The following is a 10,195-nucleotide window of genomic DNA, read 5'->3' on the forward strand; positions in this document are numbered from 1 at the left end:
GGTGGAAGTGCTCAGAATATCCAATTAAAGCAGCTATAATCAGTAATAATATCAACCAAACAAATAAAGTGATGCATTTAGCAGCTAAAGAGCCAGATACTTCCCTTCAGTAGTAAAGAGACCGAAACAACTCTGATTAGAAGTTAAATTCATCAAGTAGCCAGAAACATGACTCAAAATCAATGCTTATGTCACTCTGTGTCTGCTGGATGTATAAATATATAATATAATAAATAGGCAACTGTTGGCTAACAAGTTCCCCCTGTAAAGTTAAAAGTTGATACGTCATTGTTGTGTGTATGCTGCCCCCACTTAAGAAAATCAGTTATTGCAAGTTTAAACAGTGTAAAGATATAAAGTAAAAATCCTGCTTTTAAAATGTTCTGAAGTATTAAAAGTAAAAGCACTTATTATGCACGATAACCCCTTTCAGAGTGTTATAGTATGATATACAGTATATATCATATTACAGTGGTGGAAAGTCAGTGAATTTATGGAGGTTATACTTTTACTCCTCTAGATTTCAGAGGGAAATATTATACTTTTTGAGCGAGGTAAGGTGGAGTTAATTTAACTATTTTATATACTGTTAGGTAGTTTAATTATAAAATGCATCATAGTTTATTTGTTGATTATGTAAATGTGCTTACTATTAACTATTAAATTAAGCAGGTGCATGTAGTGGAGTAAAAGTACAATATTTCTCTCTGAAACGTAGTGGATTATATGTATAAAGTTGCTGAAAATGGAACAATTACTTCATTATTGAGGTCATTGAGTTACTTTCCGTATGGCACATTTGGTAAATGCATCCCTGTTAACCAGACTGATTGTCCTGATTGTGAACAACTGAAATTTTAGACAAAAGATCAGAATCCTGAATACGATAACTCAATTTTCCAAAGAACTGATTCTTCTCTGAACAGTGTTTTAATTAATAATTCATGCTGTATCGCCATGTGTTAAGTAGATGGTCGACGAACACCTGTCCAGCACCGCCCTGACACTGATCGCATCGCAGACACTAACAATGTAATAATATGACATATGCATCACACCCCGAGGTCACATGAATAAAGTCTGACTGAACGTCTGGACGTCTTAGTTTCTTTTCAGGCACGTGTCGCACATGCATGAGGTCTTTGTCTCCATTGTTTGAGGCTGAGGTCTGGCTGCATGTGGTTACTCAGACACTTTATGGCAGATCATAATCTCTGCAATTTAGCTCTTTATCTTGGTCAGGTGTTGGCCAGTCAGCCAGGGACACCTTATGTAGTTTTGTTTTGGCATATCGTTTCTCCAGCAGTGATAGACACAATAAATCAGTAAAACCACAACTGAAGCAGATATATGGTGTGAACATAGTCCCAGTATACACGTAGGCAATGGCAGCAGGGATGATATTCCTCAAGCTCTGGAGTGTGGCAACACTTAAAGTGTTTTCTTTGGAGAATATATCGAGGTTCATTAATGCTTTTTAGTCACTGTTGATGTGTGTTTACCAGTTACTAGGTGAGCACACCACTGTGATGCATCGAGGAGAAAATGGAATTTGGCTATTTGAGAACCACTCTTAAATTTTCCCTTTTTTGTGTGGAGGATTTCACAGGCTTAGATAAATGCCTGTGTCTGACTTGATTTTTTTTTCAGAAGGGACAGCCAGCCAGCAAGTATTCCAGCCCTCTGTCTGTTTGATGGTGATCAGTTATGTAATATAATGTCACTTGTCAAAGAATAGCCCTCATGCTGATGTGCTATATAAAGCAGCAAGGCAGTGATGGCTCACCGTGTAACAGATAGAAAGGTTGTAATGTCTTCATTTTATGCCCTTAATGTCTGGTTGGTTGATCGGTCTACCACATTGGTCCAGACTGAAATATCTCAACAACAGTTTGATGGATTCACATTAAATTTTGTACAAACATTTGTGACCTTCAGAGGTTGAATCCCAGAGACTTTGCTGATCCCCTGACTTTTCCTGTAGCGCCGTCATGGCTTACATCTTTGGCATGACATTCGACATTTTCCATGAAATTCGGTCCAGAGAATCACAGCCCATTTTAAGTGAATTGCAGTAACTTTGGTGATCCCCCTAACCTTTCATGTAGAGCCACCATCAGATTTAAATTTAATTTTTTAAGTATATTTGGTTTATGGACCAAAAACCTGCAAAACTATTCCCTTCAGCCTCAGTGCACTTGTGCTATTAGCAACAGATAGCACGTGAACCAAAGATTGTGAACATGGTAAACCTGGTCATTGTGAGCATGTTAGCATGATCACATTAGCATTCAGCCCAAAGCATCGTGGTGTTTACCTAGCCTACCTCACCGAGTCGCTATGGCTGTAGCTTTGTTTAATGAGGGTGATATTTACCCTTCATTGCCAACTTCTTTCAGCTAATATGTCCATTTTAACTATATATTTTAAGAGAATAGGATTTGTGTCTGTCTGGGCTATTTATATTGAAGTCAATATAATACATTATTTTACACTTTAATACATTAAAGGGAGCTTAACCACATCAAATCGCATTAATTTCACTAGAGTCAAAAGCTGAGATGGCAGTTACTTCTCTGCTAAGCTAGTTAGCAATAGCAGGAGTTTAGCCTTGTTACCTTCTATCATAATAACTTTATGATACAAATGTCAAAGAGAAATTAAAGTTACAGCTGCCTGTGTCATTCAGAATTTACAGCTTTCATTTTCAGTTTTTATTCTTGCAGCCTGAAGGAGGAAGTAGTTTGTGCACTGTCTCTACACAGTTCCCCTTTTCTGCTCAGGACAGAGATTGTGAATGGTGGCTGGTCTTGCCTGTTAAATTGGCTTACTGCAGGAATGCTCCCCTGTGAGAAGACTGTTTAAAGGAGATGACCCTTTAACAAGTCCTGGCTGCCCCTCATCTGCTTTAATCCTATATAACCTTTTAACAGCAAATCTCTGAACGCCTCGGGGGTGGCAACCCAGCTCACGCAGCTATTCTTTAGTTACATAATGAGGTTTCAAATAGGAAATGATTCTCTTTTGCTCTCTGCATGTTCGGTGTGCAGCCCTGGTGACCATGGTGAAGTCTGCTTTTGTAAATAGCAAACAAGAACTGAAAGCAAACGTCTGCTGCATGACTTAGATTTTTCTTCTCATATTAACCAAAATTGGTAAATCAGATAAAGGAGCACAGAACTGAAAAAAAAGTATCCACATATTTCTTCATAAAAAGAAAATCCGGCATAATTCAAATGGCCTAAATCCAGAAGTAAACTCTAATTATAGTCATCTTCGAAGGTTTGTCTATGATCTGATTTGATTTGTGACCTGTCACACGCACCTCTAATTTCAAAATGGCTGCAAATTTAGGCAAGTGTTCAGCTCAGCTTTAGGTGTTAACACATACTTCGGTCTGTGAATATACGGTGGTGATTTCACTGGAATTCGTAGTATGAGCGGCCGTGTCGGAGAAGAATCCTTATCTTTCCCCAGTGAGTTCATAAAATTTCCTCTCTGGTGGGAGAAGGGGAGTCTGGTCAACTCAAAGTTTGCTTCTCCTCACGTGTTCAAGTTGTCCTCCCTGAGATTCTTGGCAGCCTGAGCATAATAAATAGAACATCTGCTGAATTTTCTAGGAAAAGGGGACATCGAACAGTCAAACTGCTATAAGTGAACAGACACAGAAAAAGTGTGGTTCAAATTTGGCCTGCTTTGGTTTGGACCAGAACTGAGGTTTCATTTTGGTCGACTCAAAATGGCAAGTGGCACTACTATTTAGTGACTAATGATACGTATTTAATCTCAGTTATTTTTCAGGTTATTTATATTTGTTATGAAGTGGACTTCCAACAGAGAGGAGATGGCAGCATGTTACAGATGTTGGTTCTCACAGGAGGTGAGTGGAGGCCCCTTGGTAATTGTGGTCATGACATGCAAGGATATATCACCTGATGCCCCACCCTTGTCTTCATAGCTCTGTCGTTACCCTTCAGTTAGCACTTTATCTCAGCTCCTTATCATCATACTCAGGATCCAGGGAAGATCAGCCATCGTCTCAGAAGTCGGGCTGCTCAGGTTACAGGTGAAATGGCTTTACTGACGGGTCCGGGTAACTGTCTGTCTCTCAGTCTGTGAGCGTCCTGCCTCAAAGCGAGCTCCTGCTCTGACATGCACCACCGTGTTTATGCACCTCCACACTGGTGGCCCCTCCGCTGGTCTCACCAGTACGAACATCTTTCTGTTTATTATGTGTTTTCATTTTGGTTACCCAGTGCTGTGCATCAGCAACAGATTCACAACCGAGTGTCACTCAAAAAACTGTGAGTGAGAATTAACTCTTGTTGTGACCTGCAGGGAATAAAACTCATAATAACATTATCAGATAGTACCATAATAAATCTTCATCTTCACATGGCATCTCTTAAATTAAAGTACTCCTTCACCTGTCTATCGCTATACAGGAATGAATGGAATTGCGCCTTGAGGCTAACCGCTGCCTCACCGTTCCAGCTCTCAGCTAGCGATAAGCTCACAACAACCTGTTAACTGCGGTAGACACACATTTCAGCTGTGCTTGCGCATGCATGCCAATCAGTTGCTACATCAGCGCCCCAGTTAATGATTTGTACAGTAGAAGAAAAACCTGACAGAGGGACAACTCATCGCGAAACTGGCCTGGATGCACAACTGTTGTTTGTTCACTTCTCCTTGCTGCACCTTGCCATGTTTAAGAGACTTGACCCGGGTTCTGCTGTTCACTCGCTCTGTAATATGGGCTGGGCACCTTGAGAAGTGAGCTATCCATTGTCAAACCTCTTTGACCTGCTCTCTCCTTCAGCCTCTCCTATTTCCGCACAAAGACTCTCTAATGCCAGGTAGCTGGCGCTGGCATTCCTGTTGCATTCCACCATGGGGAAGTTGCTGGGATCAGGATGAAAAATGCCTGAAACAAAGGCCTACTCTCATTCACAGGGTTTAGGGTTCTGTGGGAAAGTCCAGGCTGGACAGAGGTTGGATGGCAGAGGAATGCGAAGCAGGGCATAGCTCACAGTTTCTACGGCACAGACGCAAAGATACATTGACAAGGTAGAGGTCTTCTTACAGATAGGAGTCAGCCCTCATGAAAGAGGAGGATGGGACTCGGGATAGCTGCAGTCTATCCCTCATTTATTGTGTTTACAGACAGTTGAGTCATCTATTCTGCAGACAAGATGGGTGAGACTTTGATTGGATGTCTGGGTGGAAGCACTCTCCTTGTCCCCTTAAACCTGACACTGCATCTTTTCTGCCATTAGTTGCCTTTATTTTAAAGCAACAAAGAAGAAATATTGCATGCAATAAAGCTGTAGGTCGCGACCTTTTCAGTGTTTGGAGCCTTGAAGCAACTTTTGTTTGTTCCTACAAAAACTGAAGTGTAAAAATAACAATTTGTTGTATTTAAGGTGGATATATGCGGGACTATTTCTTGTCACTGAGTAGTAACATCCACTTGGGCTCATTTTTACACTGTTGTTCTTGTACGAATTAAACAAATGAGATATAATATGTTAATTAGTGAGCTTTAGAGGTACTTGAAGGTACCAGTTTTTGTGCTAAGCTAACCTAACTGGTTGCTGGCTGTAGAGTGGTATCAAGCTTCTATAAATAACCCTCTGCCAGAAAGCAAATAAGCGTATTTCCCAAAATGTCAGACTATTCCTTTAACTTGTGTCTTCTCATGACAAGAGCAGTGTAGTAAAATTAGATTTTTTTCTTCTCAGCTTGGTTTATTTGGAGGACTTGTAGAGCACTCAGGAAATAAACTATGTAGTAAAAATAGAGAGATGGAAAAAACATATAATATTGTGTGACATAAATGTATTTTTCTTTACTCTTTAATCATCTGGAGACCCCATTGTCCCGTTTGTAAAGGTATGAAGTCCATTCCTTTACCACCTCATGCTGAGGTTAAAGGCCTGACCTCACTGCACCCTCCGCTGAGTCGTATCTGAACCTCGGCTTGTGAAGATTTAGTGAGGAATTTACTGTCAAAGCTTTTTCACTCTCCCACAACAAATACCTATAGTTATTCTTAATAATGCGTCTTCAGCTACGGGGGAGAGGAAGGCAGCGAGAGGACTGAAATTTAAGGCACTTTTTTAATGACAATTGAAACCTTTTCATGTTTTGGAGGGATTTATTGATCAAAGACGGTGATAATTTTGAACCGTGTTAGCCGTATGGCTGTAGCCATGGCAAACTGAAATATCTCAAAGTATTTGATGGATTGCCATGAACTTTTGTAAAGATATCCAGGATCCCCACCAGATGAATCCTATTTACAGGTGATTCCCTGACATTTCCTCTGGTGCCACCATGAGGTTGACATTTGTGGTCGTGAGTGAGTGAAAGGCCTAAATGCCTGCAGAACTCCATCAATCTCATTTATTGTTTTTAGAGCAACTTTTAGCATGCTAATACACTAAAATAAGATGGTGAAAATGGTAAACATGATACCTGCTCAGCATGTAAAACTGATCTCAACCAAGGATCTGCTGTCAAACAGGAAGACTTCCTGAGTATTGTTATGTATAGCATCAGTGAATAATCCTGCAATTTCCTCATTTCACACATAACTTTCAGCTCGCTTTACCATTTATCTCTACATGTGAATGAATGCTGACAGTTGTTGATTTCCTCAAAGGTTTTGTTTGACTTGATTCTTTTTTCTCATGGAGATAAAATCACGGCCGAGCGCACCTAAACAGTTAAAGCTGCCATTTGTTTATACACTGAGCTGTGGCCGGCTATCAGCTCAGGCTATACATCATCTCCAGGGTCTATACGTAGTGTGTGGTTGTGGGGCGTTGGAGATGGAGTATGTCGGGAAATGAGTGGAGATCTGTTGCAGCCCACATGCCCCTTCAGATTCTCTGATGTGGCTTCAAGACTTCCGAGGAAATGCAAAGCCTTCTGGGATAGCACTTAAGTAGTCTCCAGAGTTTTGTGAGCGTGTGTTTGGAGTGTGAATGAAGGCATGGGCTTGTGTATCTCAGTCTTTACCGCCACTCTCACTGTGACTCTGTCCTTTGATATGCAAAGACGCCGTAGGCAGACTGCAGCCTTTCAAAGAATGAGTGAGTGTCGCCACAAATGAAAGGGCACAGCGAGCTATATCACACAGGTGATTTTTCTTACCTGGAGGGGCACATTGATAACATATGGAAGGTTTTGCCTTTTGAAACCTCACTTCTGCCTTAAAACACAATGACATTAGGACTGTTTTCTCATGGGCTGTTATCAGTCTTATTCAAACAAGGTGCTCTGGCTCATGAGATAAACAGTGAGCTATTATCTTTGCTATCTCCAGTCTGTTGCGCTCCTAACAGGCTGCAGCGCATTAGGGACTACTTTAATGGCTAATAAGTGAATTTAGATGAGGAAAAATGTTAATGTTCAGGGATATTTAATACCTTTTTGATTTTTTTTGTTAAGTGAATAGGGCTGCTGAGAGGCCCAGCCCCTCTCATCTGCAGCCTGTTATGGCGGAGCGGGAGGATGACATCATATTGGTCTCGGAGCGGCGGCTGGTAATTGGCCCGGTCTCCTCCTCCAGCGGCACGGGCCAAACAGAACACACAAGTGGAGCCAGGCAATGCAAGTCAGATGCACCGGGTTTTTCCAGAGTGGCTGGTGGGGCCTCAGTGCAGACTGAGAGCCAAGAGGCCTCGGAGAGGGGTGCACCGATCCAACTGTAAATGTCAGAAATGAATGAAGGGCCTCAACTCAAAATGAAATCTGATATAATGCGCCCCAGGCCAGCCTGTTTGATCTGCTGTACAATCCACTGCTGTAGTCGTCTGGATAACTGCGCCTATTCTCCATGATATGACACTGCAAAAGCATTTTCATGTGGAAGTTTTGTGAGAGCCGACGTCAATGAACTCTCAGCCCACACAAAGTTCCATTACAGTGAGACTGAACTGCTGCACCTCTGAGCTGCAGAAGAGTCACAGCCAGTGATTGTAATATTAAAAATCGCTGTGCAATTTCTCAGTTCAGAAGAAATTCACATGCCTCGCAATGCAGATGCATTACTGATGATAGATGATGTAAAGCTCCACAAGGCATTATTCTGAAATTCCTAGCACATGTGAATAATGGCCAGAGGATGAAACATCTGGAAATAAGATTGAACCTCTGCAGGTTCAGATGTGTGTCTTGTAGACAGAAAATCCCATCAGCAGGACAATAACATGCAAAAACATCTAATCTCATTAGTTTGTTAAGAAGCTATTTGATGTGGCAACATGAGTAAAGCCTAATTAGTTGCAGTGGATGTGTGAATGAGACCTGGTTCTACCCCGTGGCCAGTCTCACACACAGCACATGGGCTGGGCAGAGATGCTGGATACCTCTTTTCTAATAAAGCACAGTCTTTATCTTTTATAGACGCTGCTCAGTCATACCACCATGTTTCTTGTTATGTGGTGGTTGTACAAAAAAAAAAGGTGTGCTGATCTTCTGATTACATAGGCGGATGATTACATAAACCTCTCTGTTATCATCTAAAAGAACAGTTGTGAGAACACGTTTGGTGTCTAAAGCCTGTGTGGGAAAACATGCGTTTCTGTTTTGTCAAAAGAGGGTGCAGTTCACAGCGTGTTGGCACGTGCCCTTCTGCCTGTCTGTTGCCCATTGTTGTTGCCCCACACCAGTGACAGATAAATGGGTGTAAGTTGTGAACAGAAGGTCACATTTAGCTTGTAGGTGGTGAGAACATCGGGAGTTCCTGTCACGGCCGAGATGCAAGTCAGCGTCTGTGGGCAAAAATGACTGACTGAGCAGAAAACTGCTCTCACTTAGACGAGTCTCTGAATGCTTTCACTCTCAGTGCTCTGTCAGGTACTGCAGCAGGCTGCAAAGTTGTGCACTGCAATCACTCAGTGTAGGTGTTAGGTGGTACTCTGACAAAATCAATACAATCTTTGCTCTATGTTTTAATTTCTTTCCGGCAGCGTTTTTAGTATCTTGTGGTATGAAAGATGAGGTTACAGATTGGTGATGTACGCAACAAAAGTCATGAGTCACTCTTTTTTTCTTTAAAACCCCTTTTTAAAGGCAGATAGAGAAAAACAAGTTGTGTTTAAAGTCACAGTAAAACAGCAGGTAAAGCTTCTTATCTTAAAGCAGCTTTAATTGATTTTTTTGGTCACTACAACAATCTATAAACCCAACATTGACTCATTATAACCTTCCAAAGTTGTACTGCTGAGCATGTTAACAAACAGTTGTTTATTTAACATTCTGCACAAACACTGTTATTGACTTAGTCAATAATATAGTCATAATTGGTTAGCTGCATTTTTGCTCCTCACCAGGTGCTGACGGAAATATGTGGCTCTTTAGCTGCTACATGTTCCACTACGTTCACCAGCTAGTCCCTTAACTTTACCGTTGTCTGCTCTTTGGTGCTGGGCAGGTGGTGTACAGTGAGTTTATCTGAGCCTTTTCTCAACCCCCCCTACCCCCCGCTGTTAATGAGGTTGAGACTGAAACTAAATTGTGTGCAGTCTGTAATGTCTGTCTTGTAAGCCTCCATGTTAGCGGATTGGAGATGGGCCAAACTAAAAAAGTCAAAGCACAGGTCAAATACTTTGGTTTCTGTCATTTAAGTAGTTCTCATCACTCAATGTTAATTTTTCCAATACGTTTGGTTTTGGTTTAGTTGATGCTATAAAAAGGGGGCTCCAGGTCATTATTGACAGGTAACCTCGATACCGTGATCACTACTGTGCAGAGTCTGGCTCCAAATGATGTCACAAGAGCGAAATGGCAGCGCATGTACCTGGGACATTTTGGCTTCATTTTTGTACAGTAGGAGGAAGTATCTTTATAGAGAATCTATGGCTGGGCACTTAAATTAAGAAAAACAATCAATAAATCATTCATGAATGAAACTGCAGAATTGTTAACATGGGTTCATCAGATTGCACGCAGTCATTTGATACATTGCTAATATAGAAATATTGATTAGTGCAGCTTTACGTGATGTATTTCAGAGTAAAATGGACCATGGAACGAGGCAAAGTTACTATTTATTATACTACTATATCTTTCAGATTTGATTGGATTGCTCAAATGTGGGAGTGCAATACAGAGCTATAGAGGATTGATTGACCTCCCAGTGGCCTAGGGTTTGAATCCAAATGCCCTTTGCTGCGTGTCATCC

This window comes from Morone saxatilis, unplaced genomic scaffold (assembly GCF_004916995.1).
Source record: "Morone saxatilis isolate NCDOM2014 unplaced genomic scaffold, NCSU_SB_2.0 Contig10, whole genome shotgun sequence".
NCBI classification, from domain to species: Eukaryota; Metazoa; Chordata; class Actinopteri; family Moronidae; genus Morone; species Morone saxatilis.